We start from the raw sequence: 18,344 nt of genomic DNA on the forward strand, positions 1-18,344 counted from the left end.
TTTGCAAAGCCATGTTGACTCTTCCTCAGTATATCATGTACATCTATTTTGGATAATTCTCGTCTACCTTTTCAACCAATTCACCTACTATTGAAGTTAGATTTACTGGCCTTTAAGTGCCAATATTGCCTCTAAAGCCTTTTAAAAATATCTGTCAAATTAACTATCCTCCCGTCATCTTCTATAGAGAGTGATTTAAGTGATAGGTTGCACAGTAATTATGTAATTAGCATACATAAGTATATGTAATTAGTATGTAAAAACTATAGCAATTAGTAATTCTGCAATTTCCACATATGAGTTCCCTCAAAACCCGTGGGAAATACCATTTGGACTTGGTGACTAATTACTTTTTAATTTATCAGTTTGTTCGAAACTGCCTCTGTTGATACCTCAGTGACAAGCTTTCTGTTTTCACCTTTAAAGTCCTCTACAATGCTTGTTTTTTTGTATATATCTTTTTTATCTTACTATGCTGCTTCACCCTCTGTGAGCGATGTATATCTGTCCACTTCTCCTACAGAATACATTTGTTTTTCATGCCTTCCCATACACCTGGATCAGGCCAACATGATAGTCTGCATAACTACTTTTCCTTTTTCAAATTTCTTATCATGACCCACATCTGCCATCAGACCTATGAGAAACTACCAGCTCATGATAAATGAATAAATGACAAGTGAGGACTGGCAATAACTATTTTCTCTGTAACTTGTAATTAATTCTATTCCTTTTTCAAACAATTTATCTGGTAGTACATCACATACAGCTTGTATCGAGAGGGTATTCTATATGCATAATGCCTAGTAGCCTTATTTGTGTATACTTATTGAAAAAGTTACACTTTTTCCCTCAAGAAATAGTTTACACTAATGCTGGGGTCAGCACCAGCAATGAATCACACGAGAGTCCATCTGAAGAGAAAGGAATATAGTAAGCATAACAGCTGACCACAAATGGTGCTTGGTTCGTATAAATAATATATTCCAGAAATGAATCAATTATGGTTCAATGGGAAAGGCTGTAGTGCCATCATACATTATTTCATGTTTGCTGTTTAAATAAACCACCACATTTGAAAGTGAACAATAACACGGCACAGTTATTCATTCATAGATCCAGCACTTTATTGTGCCTATGAAATTCTATTTCCTTTGTTTCCTGTGCCCTTGTCTGCACATCTAAAGAAATCCTCCTGGGTATTAACTAATGAAAAGCCTTATAAATCAAGAAAGGCTTGCCTTTTTGGCTGCTGTCATTTGCTGTGCTTTGGCAGCCAAACAAATATTGATATCTCTGGGCATCATCCAATTATTGGAATTTCTTTCTTCTGCGTTCCAGAGCAATGCAGTTATGAATTTAATCATTTTCTGATTTAAAAAATCATTATTATTTTCTCTGAAATATTGTCCTGTACACATTTTATGAGATGTAAAAAATAACGTTTTTAATTTGGATCCAAACTTCTCCTGATTTGCATACCCCCCTACAGCCACTTAGAAGTAAATGAAGTAAATAAAAAATAAGCAAACATCATTCTGGGAAGTATTAACAGGAGTGTTGTAAATAAGACACAAGAGGTAATCCACCCACTTATCTCTGCGCTGATTAGGTCACAAATGGAGTATTGCGTCAAGTTCTGGGTACTGCATTTCAGAAAAAATGTGGGCAAATTGGAGAGGGTTCAAAGAAGACCAACAAAAATTATTAAAGCTGTAGACAATATGACCTGTGAGGGACAATTGAAAGAATTGGGTTTGTTTAGTTTGAAAAAAGAGAAGACTGAGGGGGGACATGAAACAGCTTTTAAGTATGTAAAAGGTTGCAACAAGCAAGAGGGAAACAAATTGTTCTTCTTGACTCCTGATGAAAGAACAAGAAGCAATGGGCTCAAATTGCAGCAAGGGAGGTTTAAGTTGGATATTAGGAAAAACTTTCCAACTGTCAGGGTTGTTAACGACTGGAATATATTGACTTTGGAGGTTGTGGACTCTCCATCCTTGGACATTTTTAAAGTAGGCTAGCCAAACATCTGCCAGGGATGGTCTAAAGAGTGCTTAGTCCTGCCATGAAGACAGGGGACTGGACTTGATGACCTCTCAAGGTTTCTTACAGTGCTACAAGTCTATGATTAAATTAAATAGTATGGTGCAGAGATGATTTTTCTTCACTGTCAGTTAACAGACAGAAATTGTGCTTAGGAGAAAAATAGGTGAATTAATGCTAACAAATAACATGTAAGCAATCAGCATTTGTTCCTCTGGCGGATGTTTGAAATGAATCTAAGATTCAGCATCTGCATAAGATGAGGAGCTAATTTCTCACGCTTCTATTATACACAGCAAGTCTCATCTTATTTTGTGCCATTGTGACAAATCTCTTTGGACCCAAACAGAATACTGTGTAATCTTCAAGCCAACAGCCTCACAGGGAGAGTTTGTTGAGGAGAATTATTACTTTCTGCACCAGAATGTGGATATATGCTGTGATCACATTACAAAAACCTGAAATCAAAGCAAAACAGACATTTAGGAGGGAAACACTGACACTGTGTCTACACGGTCCCTCCCTTTCAGAAGGCGCAGGCAAATAAGCAAGATTGGAAATACAAATGAGGTATTTAAATATTGTGTGCCTCATTTGCATATTCCCCCATTATCTGGTTTCTGGAAGAGCCATTATCGGAAGCTGAAGCAGCTGTGTGGACTGGGATCCTTCAAAAGGAAACTCCCCTTTCGAAAGCACCCTCTTCCTGAGACAAAATAGGAAGAAGGGTTCTTTGGAAAGGGGAGTTTCTTTTCAAAGGAACCCCATCCATATGGCTGCTTTGGCTTCTGGAAATGGCTCTCCTGGAAGCCAGATCATGTCGGAATACGCAAGAGATGTGACATATTTAAATCTGCACCTCATTTATATTTCTGATCTTGCTCATCTGCATGCCCCTTCCAAAAGTGAGTGGTCATGTGGGCGCAGCTTGAGAGATTTTTAGATAGGCCAAGGTATTGAAGACACAAAATAAGTTATCTCTTTTTATTCCCCCAGGTTCAATTTGATCTCAAAGCCCAATTATTTTTTGGTGTCAGAGAGACAAGTACACAGAATTGAGAGTGTCTTCCATTAATTTTCTCTTTAATGATCTACCCACACTGAATAAATTGCATACCTGGGGTTAGATTCTGATCTTCCGTACATGGAGTTATTTCATGGCTTCCATGCCTATAGACAAAGCTTCACATTAAAGCACCTAAGAAAAAAAGTCAAGAACAAGGCCCTCCCTGGGCCTTCAGAGATCTCACAAAGGCTTTTGGCTTGGCCAGCGGAAAGAGCATTTCGCATCTGCTACAGTGCATTTGTTGTCCCCCAGTCCTTCGCAGCATGAATTGATAGCATAGATTGATAGCATAAATGCTGCCTGTGGTTCACAAAGAGAAATTTTCAGATCCAATCCGAGAAGCAGATTGTCAAAGCTATGGGGGAAAGTCGGAAATTTCTTAACATGAAAACAGCTACATCTGTCTTGTTGCAAACTGTTCTGTAAGAAAAAATAAAAACCTAAAAGAGGTTGGGAAGGCCCTTCCAATAGAGTGAAATGAATGGTGTGTGGTACTGTAATGCTAAATACCTTTGTTACTGTGAGCCACAAAATGCCCTTGTGATTTTGTTCAGAGTTTACTTAATATTCTGTGTGTGTGTCAGCCTAAAGAAGACAAACGTACTCAGTCAGGATGTTGCTGAATCCCCATCAATCAGCATTGACAACTATATGTTAGAGGTCGTCCACGAGTTCGTTTACCTCAGGTCCACCATCACTGACACCCTGTCGTTGGACACTGAGCTAAATAGGAGGATCGGAAAAGCGGCCACAACTCTGTCCAGACTCAGCAAGAGAGTGTGGAATAACAACAAGCTGTACACTCACACCAAAGTGCAAGTCTACAAAGCCTGCATCCTCAGCACCCTCCTTTATGGCAGCGAGACTTGGACCCTGTATGCCCACCAGGAAAAGAGGCTGAACGTCTTCCACTCGCACTGCCTCTGGCGCATCCTTGGAATATCATGGAAGGACAGTGACCAACACCGCCATCCTCGATCAAGCTGGAATCCCAACCATGCACACCCTCCTCAGGCAGCGTCAGCTCCACTGGCTTGGCCACATCTACAGGATGAATGATGGAAGGATTCCAAAAGACATCCTGTATGGTGAGCTAGCCTCTGGCAAAAGACCTCCCAGACGCCCCCAGTCTCCCTACAAAGATGTCTGCAAGAGACACCTCGTAGAGGTAGACATCGAGCTGGACAACTGGGAAGAACTAGCAGATGACCGCAGCAGATGGAGGCAGAGGTTACACAAGGGCCTTCAGAAGGGCAAGGTGAGGATCAGACAGCTAGCAGAGGAGAAGCGAGAGCACAGAAAGCACACTAAGGACTTGCCAGACACCCACCACATCTGCAAGAGATGCAGCAAGGACTGTCACTCTCATGTGGGTCTTCATAGTCACAGTAGACACTGTAAATGAAGTCCTCAATTGAAACTATAAAGGGCGCAATCCATAGTCTATGCAGACTGAAGGATGCCTACTACTACGTGTCTGTATACCTTTTAAGTCTGATATGCATTCTGTACAGTTAGGAAAATACCATGAAGATCTAAACCAGCTGACCATGGATAAGAAGAAATATTTTATGATTTGGATTATTACTTCCTTTCCATCAGCCACTGCATCCAAGGACTGGGCTGCCCTACCAACTTAGGTCAGCTTAACTACATCACTCGGTCCTGTGAGAACTTTTGTGTCTTGTGCAGTGTAATTGAGCTGACCTAACCCCTTGTGTATACACCACTAGTTTGACAGAGTAATTCTCCTATTGACCTAGCTACTGCCTCTCGGCAAGGTGGATTTACTACAGCAACAGAACACCTTCTGTGCTTCTGTAGAGTTTCTAGCTTAGACATAAATCATTGTGATCAATGATGTTTCCCTGCTTTGTGGTCACAAATCCTTCACCATAAAACTCCTGTTGTGTTCCATTCCGTCTGGCTGGGCTACCTAGGATTACAGAATGGTGCCTGTTACTGTAGTATCTGAGAGCCTACCAAAGAATAAACTGGCAATCAACATATGCCAGAAGTGTAATTTACTTTCTGTTTCCTTGAAGTGCGTTAGTGCAATATTCATAGATCTTAAAGCCAGCAGGGATCTTTACAATGAGCCAGTCGTACCACCTGCATGACCCACATCACAGTATTAATTAGTTTTCTTCTTGCCTTCCTTTCTCAACCAGCTTACATTCCAGACTTACATAACTTTGTTTTTATTACAGTAGTGCCTAGAAGTAACTTAGATTGGTGTCACCAGGTGCATCCATATACACAGCCCTATGCCTAATGTTTACAGTATCTGTTTCAATAGCCAAAGGGTGGGAAGAAAGGGTGATTATTACTATTCCTATTTGATAGGTGGGTAAAGAAGGCACAGAGATATTAGCAGTTTTGCCAAAAGTTGCACAAAATCTGAAACAGAGTCAGGAAACGATCATAAGCCTCCAGTGTGATGCTTTAATGACAAGGCCAGTGCATCTGCTGCTGCTGTCAAGTAATTCTACTGCTTCTGTCTTCATCAGAGTGATGCTCACAAGTTACTATCCTGACACAACAGCTGTTCCAGATCTCTGGCTCAGTAATGAGCATGCCAGCAAGGGCATTGCAGAAGTTTGTAATGTGGGGGTACTGAAGACCGCTGAACCAAATTGTAAATCCTAATATATAATGGAAACCACTTCGAGCCAGGGGTATGCAGCATTAATTAATTCTAGCACCTATGCAAACAGGGAGTGTTTAAAGTAGAAGAGAATACAATACAGAAGTAAACTTATAATTTGCCTTTTATCTCTTAAATCTACAATACTGCACTATTAAGGAAAATATTCAGTAGTTAATCAGAAGGTTACCTTTATGCATTTATCACAGCCTAAGGATCTTACATACTGCATATTCATTTATCACATATTTGCTCTAACAGGTTAGCCTCAATGTGTTTTATTTCCATCAGCCCTCATGCTCCTTGCAGCTATTGTTTGACACAGCATATTATAGTGATCAATCAATATCTGATTAGATGTATGAAGGTTGTTCCTTAACTTCAGGTCAGATTGAAATGTTGCAGCCATAGTAGAAAAATAATATTTTCACTTGCTCTGTGGAGGGGAAAGTCCTGAGAGCTGCTACTTGTTGATGAATTTATGTTGTGTGAAAGGAAAATTTATATTTCTGTTTTTCTTTCAGGCACTTGGGAAAGAACAAAGAGAATTAACCAGTAATTGTGTGGCTTGGTTATTACTTTCAGCCGAGCTGTGTAGTTTAAATATTGACTTGGAGGGGAAAACCCCCTAATTTCTGCATGCTGTATGAGCATTGAATGTACTAGCCATACTAATTTCAAACTGGCGGTTATTCACAACTTACACTGGATCAACTGAGATGAGAATTTGACCTATATTATATCTGTAATAAGTCAAACGCTTTACACAGGGCCTCTCAGCTACCACATTATAGGATCACTGATCACACTATATATATTATATAGTGGGAGGATATATTAAATACCGAAAGTCTTTTGCTGTACTGTGATTAAAAGAACAAGGGGAAAAACGAAACAGGTGGTCTGAACTTCCTTACACTGAGCCAGTTGCTTGGCTGATGTAAATGGATGTAGCTCCACAGAAGTCAATGGCACTCTGGTGACTTACACCTTCTGAGGAACTGTCCCATTACCTACAGTGCGTACTAATTCCGCAGTCTTCTGGGCATTTTCCATAGTGGTTGGTCTCTTATAAATACCTAGGCAGAAAGTCTCAGTTCCACTTCCATTAACATATCTTAGGGAACAGCACTTCTAGCAGTCCAATTCTCCCTTTTCCAGTACTTGTGGAGCAACACACTGACACTGAAAAGTCGCATGAAAATACTTCCTGGAGTATTTGGAGAACATTCTGAGAATCCCCTTGCAGTCCATTAGAACTCCCCCAAGCAGCTCAGTACTAAATAAAGCCATAGTGTCTGAAAAGTGCCTTTTTAATTTGTGAGGGAACTGTTCCTGCTAAGGGAACTATGACTCTGCTACGGCTATGTCTATACAATAGAGCTATTTGGGGATATCCCAAAATAGCTATTCCACATCTTTGAAATGCGCCCCTTATGTCAAAATATTTTTTGAAATAACGAGCATCCTTTTTTGGCATCCCGGTACTCCTTGTTGTAGGAGGAGTAAGGGATGCTTCAAAATAGCACTTTATTTTGACATTTGGCACTGTCTAGATAGCACCAAATGCTGAAATTAACCTAGTTCAAAATAAACTCAAAAGAAGATATGCAATTTGCATAGTGCAAATTGCATATCTTATTTTGAGTTTAGGGTGTCATGTAGATGTAGCCTGTGATATTTTAGCAAGATTAAGTCTTTCCCTGTTTAAAGTGAGAACCACAAGTGAGTTTAAAAACTTATTTAATAATGACAGTGGCCAATTCCAGACTTCTGATGTCTAGAAAGCAAAATCATCCAAGCATAAACCATCCACTGGAAACCAATGCTTGTTCAGTTCATCATAAGGCAAACCAAAATAGAGCAAAAGAGGAAACAGGAGGGGCAAAGAGAAGGGGGAGACAGTCTTGTCTTATCACTCCCTGTTAGCCGATGGCCAAGGATGTTTGGTGAGATGTCAGCTATGCCCGTTTCACACCATCCGTGACTTCAACCGCTAGGACTCACTGTCCCTTCGCGGCGGGCAGTCAGGATTGACTGACAGGCACCCTAAGAGTTTGCCCCGTGGAGGCAGCACAACTCAATGCTAGGCTCTTAGTACTCTCACCTAATGGCCAGGCTTTATAGCCAAAAACGCATGAGGTTCTTTGATTGTGTTGGCTGCTTTACAGTAACCCAGGGAAACAACAGTCAGGCTTGTGCATAAACGGTCACCAAAATTTGTTAAACTAGATTCTAATCATGTGGTTACAAAATTGCTAGTGCCTACTTATTTAAATGTATAGATGTTACACACACAAACAAGTTACAAAACTGAAGCCACGATCCCAAAGAAAAAAAAAAAACAAAGTATAGAGCTCTATTTCAAAATATGTGTACACTAAAGATAGGAGATCAGGTGTGGGCGCTTCTTACCCTCCTTGCATCTCTCGATTCCAGCGGTGCCAAGCCAGGATCGGTCACTCAATTCCGCAGAAAGACGAATAAGGGACAAGGCTTAGGGACCCCTTTTGCTGCAGAAGCCTTGGGAGGCTGTCACTTATCTGACCAGCAGATAGATAGTGAAAAGCACTCAAAAATTATGGTGCTGTTGGTCCCATACTTATACCTCTGTAGTCCTGTATTCTCTTTCTCCTTTCTTATGCCAAATTGGGGCTGGTCTGTCTGGGTGACGCCAGCTCTCGCAAGAGTAGTGTGAACTTAATTTACACTTGCAAGGGAGAGAAACAATAAGTTTTGACTACTGGACATTCCTTTTTATTAGGGTAAATATTTCTCTCCTGGGATGTTAGTGTGCGTGCATCAAGTTATTAGTAGGGGCTAAGAGCCATGTCTGTCACAGCTCCTCTGTCTGCTGTGAGCCTAATCGTTGTATATGTTCCCAGAGCCACATTGTAGCAGCACCTGTGCTTTCTCACAGCCTCAAAGGCTGTGCTGGAATTTACGTTAAGTGCCCTCTTGTCTTGGCTCCCTTGTTTTCCCAGCAATGCTGGTCTGAGAGGGGGCTGGCTGTCTGGCTACACTCCCTCACTTGTACTCCACACAACAGGATTGGTGGAGAGGGGACCTGGGCAGCACCCCATCAAAGTGCAGAGGTGCACACACTCTCTCCTATGCGCTGAGGAGCTCTGGGAGGAATTATGTTTTCTGGTGTGTGCCTGTTGCAGGGTAGCTATATGCTACTCACAGTGTGGACTAGTACCAACCAAGCATGTTCTAACTCAATATCAGTACTGTGTAAGAGGTAAGCATTGATTACTACGTAGTACTTACGTAATATCACGTTACCTGTGTCCATATTAAAACAGCTTGACAAATCACTAAAATAATCCTCATGATTACCCTGTTCAGCAAGAAACGTATGTCCCCAGTTTACAGTTTGGGAAATTAGCGAAATCCTAACCTTTGTTATTGTTTTCCAATGGGATGTGAGAGCCTAAATCCCGTATGGTTTTTATGTGGACATTTGAGCCAAAGAGTTGGCAGTTTGCCACACCACAGTGAATCAGTGACATAGGCAAAATCAGAGCTCTGGTGTCCCTAACCACCTTGTTCCATGTTTATTTTTCTCAGCCATGCTGCCATTAACTCTGTGATACATAGATCACTCTTCAGCCATCTGCTTGGTGTCCTGGGACGAACCCAGGCGGGTAGCAGGAAAAGCCCTGCTACACCTTCAGGCTCCGGGACCGTCCCCCACAACTCACCAGGCCACACCTCCGGGTTGCACAGATTCACACGGTACCCCAGCAGGATCGGAAACGTGTACAACAATGAGGTTAGGCAGGAAAGGTTTGTGCAGACTTGTGCCGGTTTATTAAAAACAAGACACAGTACAATAAGCCCTACACTTATGTGTAAGTTAATGTTTAACAAGTGCTTCCTTGAATCAAGAAGATGATAATCATTGTTAGAATACTGGGCATAGATGTGGTCTTGGGCAGGTTCGGTTCCGGAACAATTTTAAAGGAAAGTACTATATATATATATATATATATATATACATATATAAATTTGTTTAGTAAAAGGAGGAAGAGGGCACTACTCCTTTTACCCTTACCAAAGATTGGGTCACTACTCCAATCCCTAATAATAATAATTTTTTATAGTTTTATGAGAGGCTGATAGAGGCCGCTACCCCTCTATCAGACCAGAATAGAGGAATTGGGGAAAGGGGAGGCTACGCCTTCACCCTGGTAAGTACTTTATTTTCATACCAATACTTTAGCAAATTGGCAATAACTAATAACTACCTAAATACCTAACTACTAATAACTAACAAATATATTAACAATGTTACTACTCACTATAAAACAAATAACACAGTAATAATAATATACTTACCTTTTCTATGAGTCTAACAACAAAGTTAAGAAACTGACAATTTTACTAATGCACAAACTAAAGGCAAAAGGTAAACTCTTTTAAAAAGTTCTTAAATGAATAACGACTCTTGGAGTCCAGGGTTTTTTGATAGCCTTTTTGGCAAAAGGATATTATCAAGTCAAGTCAAGTCAAGTCCAGTGAGTTGTGGTTGTCAATGATGCACTGCTGCAGCCCTCGAGGTGGGCCCTGAGGATTATGATACTGGGAGCGCAGTACCTTCGAACAGGCCAGTTTGACCCCTAGCTCACTTTCCTACAGAAGCACCACCTTGCTGTGCTCAGGTGCCACCACAGGTGTTGCTGCAGGGACCGCCGCAGGAGTTGCCACTGCTGCAGCGGGTGCATAGCTGGGCGACAGTTTTGCGCCTCTGGGAATTCTTCTGTAAATTGGGATAAAGTGACAATCTTGCACCAGCTGTGTCTTCGGCTGCCGATCTCTGCCACCGAAGTCTTCAGGACTTGGGGCAAAGCCCCAGGACTGCGTTAGCTACTACCCTAGTGGGGTTCGCCAGCTGCTTCCCTCCAAGTCTACAGTGATTTCAGCTCTGCTTTCTTCAGCCCACCTAGTAGAACAGTGGACCCAGAATCCTGTCTGGGCTGTTCGTTTATAGAGGGTTCTCATGAATAATTCATGAGAACATTTGCCTATTGCTAAGTCTTCTCTCAGGTCTGCACTCTGATGGAAAGTTCCAGAAAGGCTTGGCTCTTGACCAATCAGAGTGCTTCCCTCATGGTTGTACACATATTCATGAGCATCAATTCAAATTCTCGGGGGAGTTACTGGTCAAAATGGAACCATTACAGTACTGCCAAGGGGCAAATAATAACAATTTAAGGTTTCATGTGTTTGCGTTCAGTCCACATAAAACGTGATCATACTTCCACTCTGACCAACGGGGACGATAATGCCGGTGTTGATGTTATTACACGACACTTGGGAAGCGAGAGGAGGGGAAGAGGAGGAAAAAGAGATGAAAAACTGGCCAGCACACCCCATTTTGCTGGTAATGCAAAGACAGCCCTCCTGAAAGTCAATGTGTCGGTGAGAAAGTGCCACACTTCATCAAGTGCTTTGGGTGTAAATGCAGAGTGTGAGGCTCTTGCCATTTGGAATGAATTATTGTATTGGCTTGATTAAGCTGACACATTCTTGGCACACATATGCATTTAGCTCACCCTTTTTCCAGTGTTTAGGAACCTTTTAAGAGGAATCATACTTATAATTCCCAAAGGACAATGAGAAGGATGCATTGGCTTCCAGGCTGATTTTGATGGCTCTGTGCTTTCTGTGGGGGAAAAATATAGCATTTTGACTTCTTCATTGGGGGACCAAACAGATTAAAATAATATGTGAAGAGTATTAGTAAAGGTAATGACAGAAGTGGTCATACACTCATCCCTCATGATACAAGCACAATTGGTTCCCAAATTTCTGCTTGTAGGTGAAAACTCATAAGCGCAACACTAAATTCCCATTAAAACACATGTAAAAGTATTCAATTCATTCCAAGTGCCTGTAACTTGACATAAACCAGTTGAGTTTAGGTACTTTTCTGATGTATTTGAATAGTTTGGCACCAGAAATAGAATGGAGTGTGTGTATGTAGAGCAGGGATTCCCAGCCTATGGGTTGAGACCTAAACATGGGTCACCATTAGATTTGTTAAAGTTCATCAGCTGGCAGTTCCCAGCTTCATGTAACTCTTAAAGAAGCCATTTACAGTTTCTTAACACTGCTGGTCAGGCAGATATCTATCAATAAAGAAAACTGCTGGAGATGGCAGCTATCTCTATCACTAGAAATAGCAATTACCTTATGCCTAGGTGCTGAAACCTTAGTTAATTGGTTTCAAGGACTGTTACCTTCTGGGAGCAAGAGGGCTGGGGGAGCCACTCAGCCTAGCAGCAACAGCGAAGAGGCTACGGGAGGAGTGTCTAAGGCTGGAACTGTTTACAGGTGTAGGGAACGGTCAAAGACTGGGGGAAGTTTGGGGCTGCAGGGAGAGTCTAAGACTGGGAGTGGTTTGGGGCTGCTGGGGATGTGTAAGGCTAGGGGAGGTTTGGGCTGTTAAGGAGCTCTAAGGCTGGGAGCAGTTTCAACTGTTGGGGGGTCTAAGGCTGGGGGCAGTTTGAGGCTGTTGCGGGGGTCTAAGGATTGAGGAGGCTTGGGGCTACTGGGTGGGTTTAAGGCTGGGTGTTAAAACCTGTCCAAGTGTGAGGTCTGCGGGGTGTCAGGCAAGGGGGGTTAATACAGCAAACCCTTGTGTTACCCAGGGGCTGCTCAGTTTCCTGGCTCCAAGAGTGGCGGGAGCTGGGAACCAGGTGCAGGCTGGTTCCAGTCTCCAATGGCTTGCGAGACCGGGAAACTGATCTGCTCATGGATGGTCAGTCTCACATTCATGCCAGTGGAGGGGAGGGAACGAGGCGAAGAGCCTTCTTCTTCTCTCCTCCCAGCCACAGGGCTGTCAAACAGCTGCACGCCTCAGGGAAGGGAAGGACAAAGCTCCAACCGCTGGGCTGTGAGTCTCCCCGCCTCCGTGCCAGGGACCCCATGCTTGGACAGGATCCAAGCGTGGGACTGCAAGTTATCCCAACAACGAGCCAGGGACCCCATAGCTGGAGCTGAGCCAGCCATGGGGATGGGGGTATCCCTGGCCCCTGGAGAGAGACCCGACAGCTAGCTCTCCTCCAGCCACGGGGCTGCAGGTCTCCCCACTCAATGGCTGGGGACCCATGGCTAGAGAGGAGAAAATGCGGGACTGCAGGTTTCACCACGTATCATATACCAGGCTCTTTCCTCTGATACAGCCTCCATCAAGAGCTTTCTGAGTGATCCAGGGCGAGTGTGAGGGCGGGCAGGGAGGAGGACATGGCTCTGTCCAGGGAGGCCGCCGGCAGCTAGTCGCTTCTGGCAGCAGGCAGCGCTCCGCCCCTAACGTGCTCCTTTTAAACTTTCAAAGAGCACTAGTTGAAAAGAGCCCAGAACAGGGCAAGAGATGAGAAGAGGCAGAACTAGCATGGCCCAAAAGGACTCAGCCTCACAGCCAGCAATGCTACTGCGAAGGGGAAGGCAAGAAGAAATGGCAGCTCAAGCAATCTACACGTCTGGGCCCTAAACACGCAGCCCAACTTCTCCCAGGCATCCCCGAAAAGCCTCTCTCCGCCGGGAGAGAAAGACAAGCCGCACCAAAGCTAGGCCCATCCTGGTCCCAAAGCTTGTTGCTCCGATTTTCAAAGTCTCACAGCCGGTAGAAACCCCCATGGTAGAAAGCAATACAGGAAAGCAGAGAGGGGAAAAGCGCAGCAGGAGAAGGACACAAAAGCAGAGGGTGGAACTAGCAGCGGCGATGAAAGACAAGCAGTTCGTGGAAATTCCAACAATGCCTCTGTGGGAGCCCGAAAGATGGCGTCCAACTTCTCTCCGCTCCCCCCAGAAAATCCCCTTCCCACCAGGAAAGACAGAAAGGCCATCCGGATGGAATCCAGGCCCCTCCTGCTACCAGACTCAGCGAGGAACAAACCGTTTCCTCGTCCCCCGTGGCCAGCCGTTTAACGGCAGCACGAGGCCGCTGGGCTCCTGGGAGGGAGAAGTGCCGTCGGTGCTGAAGACGCTCTCGACAGCGGCTCTACGGCATGGATCCAGCGATGGGTTTCCCGTGAGGCCGCAGGTTAGCTGGAAAGAATCTTCTCTGACCGACTGTGGCGCTCGCCAGGGTGTAGTCAGAAGCCCCGAGGGCTGCCGAGTAAAGTGCCGATCCTCCAGAAAGCGGTCCCTCTTTTCAAACGGTTCCACGGGCTGACACGGCCCGGCATCCCCTGCTGCGGGGCGTGTGCCGCCCGGGCATTTCCCAGGAAAGAGGCTCCAGCGCACATCTCGGTACGCAGAGGGCACCCGTGCCATTTGCAGACACTTGAAGGCTCCCGTCAGTTGCTCGTCCTGGGGCCAGTTGTGGATGTTTCGAAGAAGCTCCCGGCAATTGGGCCGCAACCCAAGGGACAAGGCCTCGGCACGCACCGAGCCGAAGGGCGGCCTCGTCGGCCTCTCCTGCTGCGGGGTTGTGGCCCAAAGCATCTTGCCATCACCTCCGTAAGACGTCAGCCAAGGGACCGTTTCGCTTGACAGAGGCGGGGGTCCTCCCAACGTGCCCTGTCCCCCCAAAGCACACGCTGCACCCAGTGGGGTGGAAAATCCCACAGCCTGGAGCAAAGAGTCGCTTGTGGATTTTCTCCTTGCTGTGCCCTTCCCCGCTGGCCAATTGGGCACAGCAGGGCAGGCCGCCCTTTGGGGCAGGAAGAGAAGAGGCTGCACCTCCAAAGGAACGCCGGCCACACTGGGAGCGCCCAAGCCTGTCAGGGGTGGGATTCGAACCCACGCCTCCAGGAGAGACTGCGACCTGAACGCAGCGCCTTGGACCGCTCGGCCACCCTGACGGCCGCCTGGCCTCCTCCCTCAGCTACCTCTGGGCAGACAGGCAGCACTCCGGCCCACTGCGGGTCAGGGCCGCTGTGCCAACAAAAGCTCCACCCCTGGCTGCCAAGAGGAGACGGTGGCCCTTGAAAAAGTCAGCCGCCTGCCAGGGGTGGGATTCGAACCCACGCCTCCAGGGGAGACTGCGACCTTAACGCAGCGCCTTAGACCGCTCGGCCACCCTGACGGCCACACGGGCCCCTCCCCTTCTTTTCTGCCCGCCGCTGGCGGTGGCAGGGGGACATGGCCCCTGCCAGCAGGTGGCCTGCTTTCCCAACCAGGCCCCGGGGGCCGGAGGCGGGGGCGGAAAAACTCCCGCCAGCAGATCAACAGGAAACCCCTGAAAACAACTGACGCAAAAGAGCAGGGCGCCTCCCTTCCCCCGAGCAACAAAAGCCTGACAGCCCACTTTCAGGAGTGGCATTTGGAAGCCACACCTCCCCACAAGGCAGCGCTCTGGACCACTCATTCAGCCGCACCCAGCTGGCACGTTTTTCTCCTGGGTGGCCGTCAGTGGAATTCAAAAGGCAGCGGCGCGCCTCACGCCAGCGTCCTGCTGGCCTCTTCCCCTTCTCTTTCTGAAAATGGCCACGCTGGTAGAAAACAGCACGGGGAGAGCCACGCAAGAGCAGGCAGCAAAGAACGCAGCCCAAACGGACACTCGAGCGCATGCAAACGGGGGACTTTGAGCAGGAGAGCCCCCTGCTGAACGAACCAGGCGTGAGTAAGTTCCTTTGGGGTGAGTGACTTGGCTTGACTGTTGCTCTGCATTTGTCTTCTCTTTCAGGTGATTTCACTGACCGTGACCGTTGGGATTCTGAGCCTGGGACCTCTTGGAGCCATTGTTGCTTTCCTCAGCCTCCTTGGAATCAGCCTGGGGATCAGCCCTCTGTGATGTTCTTGGATTCGAAAATGACGAGCAGAACCATTGCTGGAACCACGGTCCAAAGCTTCTAGCTAATGTTGTGCCAAGTGGGCCAGACGAGGGGTCTCACGAAAGCTGGTCATTCACGGAATCTCTCGTTGCTGCTGCTGCTGCTGCTGCTGCTATAGATCTGTATCATTTGTGGCTGGGAAGTTGTCAGGGGCGGCCCTCTGCTTGGAGTTGAAGTTGGTTCCGGGAGACCACTTGAAGAGGCGTGGCGACCTCGTCGTCAGCTGAAGCTGCGCTTAGCAGGCAAAGGGCCTCCTCAGACTCCAATCCACATCGGAAGCAACAGCCTGGGAGACTGCCACAAGCCGAATGGCTCCCTCCTCCACCGTCGAAAGGAAGAACGACCACGCCCAGGTGACCCACTCGTGTGCTTCTCCGTTTGGAGCGTGCTCCCAGACAGGAAGAAACAATGGATTTCCCTTCACATGAGGAAGGCTACCACGTGCAATTTGCACGCATAGGACGCATTCGGAACCACGCAATTTGTTGTCACTTGTTTGAAGAGACTGTCTAAAATTAGGCCTTGTTTTGGCTTTGCAAGGTTTGCAGGATTGGCCTTTAAGTCCCAACGGGCTCAGAAACGAAAAAAATACCCCAAAGTTGGACTCAAGTGCCTCATTTCCCAAAGATAACTAGGATTTCAGGCCTTAGACACCTGACAAGGGTGGTCTAGATGCTGGTTGGTCCTGCCAAGAGGGCAAGGAACTGGACCCGATGACCTCTGGAGGTCCCTTCCAGTTGCAGTGTTCCATGCTTGTAGGATGAGGGGACCCTGAGGCTCCTCCGTTTTGCCTGCACTCTCTAGTCTCGAGCCCAGCTCATCGCTTCAGGAGTGCATCTGCGACACAAACTCAGCCTGGAAGGGCTGCTGACCCAGCCTAAGAGAGGAGGTACTCCCAAGACTTTTCGGATGGCAGCTTAGTCCCCCGGCTGCAGCCTGCACCAAGAGCTTTCCGAGCGATCCGGGGCAGGCAGGGAGGAGGACATGGCTCTGTCAAGGGAGGCCGCCGGCAGCTAGTCGCTTCTGGCAGCAGGCAGCGCTCCGCCCCTAACGTGCTCCTTTTAAACTTTCAAAGAGCACTAGTTGAAAAGAGCCCAGAACAGGGCAAGAGATGAGAAGAGGCAGAACTAGCATGGCCCAAAAGGACTCAGCCTCACAGCCAGCAATGCTACTGCGAAGGGGAAGGCAAGAAGAAATGGCAGCTCAAGCAATCTACGCGTCTGGGCCCTAAACACGCAGCCCAACTGCTCCCAGGCATCCCCGAAAAGCCTCTCTCCACCGGGAGAGAAAGACAAGCCGCACCAAAGCTAGGCCCATCCTGGTCCCAAAGCTTGTTGCTCCGATTTTCAAAGTCTCACAGCCGGTAGAAACCCCCATGGTAGAAAGCAATACAGGAAAGCAGAGAGGGGAAAAGCGCAGCAGGAGAAGGACACAAAAGCAGAGGGTGGAACTAGCAGCGGCGATGAAAGACAAGCAGTTCGTGGAAATTCCAACAATGCCCCTGTGGGAGCCCGAAAGATGGCGTCCAACTTCTCTCCGCTCCCCCCAGAAAATCCCCTTCCCACCAGGAAAGACAGAAAGGCCATCCGGATGGAATCCAGGCCCCTCCTGCTACCAGACTCAGCGAGGAACAAACCGTTTCCTTGTCCCCCGTGGCCAGCCGTTTAGCGGCAGCACGAGGCCGCTGGGCTCCTGGGAGGGAGAAGTGCCGTCGGTGCTGAAGACGCTCTCGACAGCGGCTCTACGGCATGGATCCAGCGATGGGTTTCCCGTGAGGCCGCAGGTTAGCTGGAAAGAATCTTCTCTGACCGACTGTGGCGCTCGCCAGGGTGTAGTCAGAAGCCCCGAGGGCTGCCGAGTAAAGTGCCGATCCTCCAGAAAGCGGTCCCTCTTTTCAAACGGTTCCACGGGCTGACACGGCCCGGCATCCCCTGCTGCGGGGCGTGTGCCGCCCGGGCATTTCCCAGGAAAGAGGCTCCAGCGCACGTCTCGGTAGGCAGAGGGCACCCGTGCCATTTGCAGACACTTGAAGGCTCCCGTCAGTTGCTCGTCCTGGGGCCAGTTGTGGATGTTTCGAAGAAGCTCCCGGCAATTGGGCCGCAACCCAAGGGACAAGGCCTCGGCACGCACCGAGCCGAAGGGCGGCCTCGTCGGCCTCTCCTGCTGCGGGCTTGTGGCCCAAAGCATCTTGCCATCACCTCCGTAAGACGTCAGCCAAGGGACTGTTTCGCTTGACAGAGGCGGGGGTCCTCCCAACGTGCCCTGTCCCCCCAAAGCACGTGCTGCACCCAGTGGGGTGGAAAATCCCACAGCCTGGAGCAAAGAGTCGCTTGTGGATTTTCTCCTTGCTGTGCCCTTCCCCGCTGGCCAATTGGGCACAGCAGGGCAGGCCGCCCTTTGGGGCGGGAAGAGAAGAGGCTGCACCTCCAAAGGAACGCCGGCCACACTGGGAGCGCCCAAGCCTGTCAGGGATGGGATTCGAACCCACGCCTCCAGGAGAGACTGCGACCTGAACGCAGCGCCTTGGACCGCTCGGCCACCCTGACGGCCGCCTGGCCTCCTCCCTCAGCTACCTCTGGGCAGACAGGCAGCACTCCGGCCCACTGCGGGTCAGGGCCGCTGTGCCAACAAAAGCTCCACCCCTGGCTGCCAAGAGGAGACGGTGGCCCTTGAAAAAGTCAGCCGCCTGCCAGGGGTGGGATTCGAACCCACGCCTCCAGGGGAGACTGCGACCTTAACGCAGCGCCTTAGACCGCTCGGCCACCCTGACGGCCACACGGGCCCCTCCCCTTCTTTT

At 47.7% G+C, this 18,344-nt stretch overlaps 4 non-coding genes across 4 annotated transcripts; all 4 read right to left on the reverse strand.

Annotated features, from left to right (window-relative positions):
* Positions 1 to 14,492: 14,492 nt before the first annotated feature.
* Positions 14,493 to 14,575, reverse strand: TRNAL-CAG (transfer RNA leucine (anticodon CAG)). The gene has a single exon. It is a non-coding gene; the product is annotated as a tRNA-Leu (tRNA).
* A 141-nt stretch (positions 14,576 to 14,716) lies between these two features.
* TRNAL-AAG (transfer RNA leucine (anticodon AAG)) lies at positions 14,717 to 14,799 on the reverse strand. Its single transcript has one exon. It is a non-coding gene; the product is annotated as a tRNA-Leu (tRNA).
* A 3,211-nt stretch (positions 14,800 to 18,010) lies between these two features.
* TRNAL-CAG (transfer RNA leucine (anticodon CAG)) lies at positions 18,011 to 18,093 on the reverse strand. Its single transcript has one exon. It is a non-coding gene; the product is annotated as a tRNA-Leu (tRNA).
* Positions 18,094 to 18,234: 141 nt separating this feature from the next.
* TRNAL-AAG (transfer RNA leucine (anticodon AAG)) lies at positions 18,235 to 18,317 on the reverse strand. The gene has a single exon. It is a non-coding gene; the product is annotated as a tRNA-Leu (tRNA).
* Between the last annotated feature and the right edge of the window lie 27 nt (positions 18,318 to 18,344).

The sequence above is a fragment of the Carettochelys insculpta genome, chromosome 2, assembly GCF_033958435.1.
Source record: "Carettochelys insculpta isolate YL-2023 chromosome 2, ASM3395843v1, whole genome shotgun sequence".
NCBI lineage: Eukaryota > Metazoa > Chordata > Testudines > Carettochelyidae > Carettochelys > Carettochelys insculpta.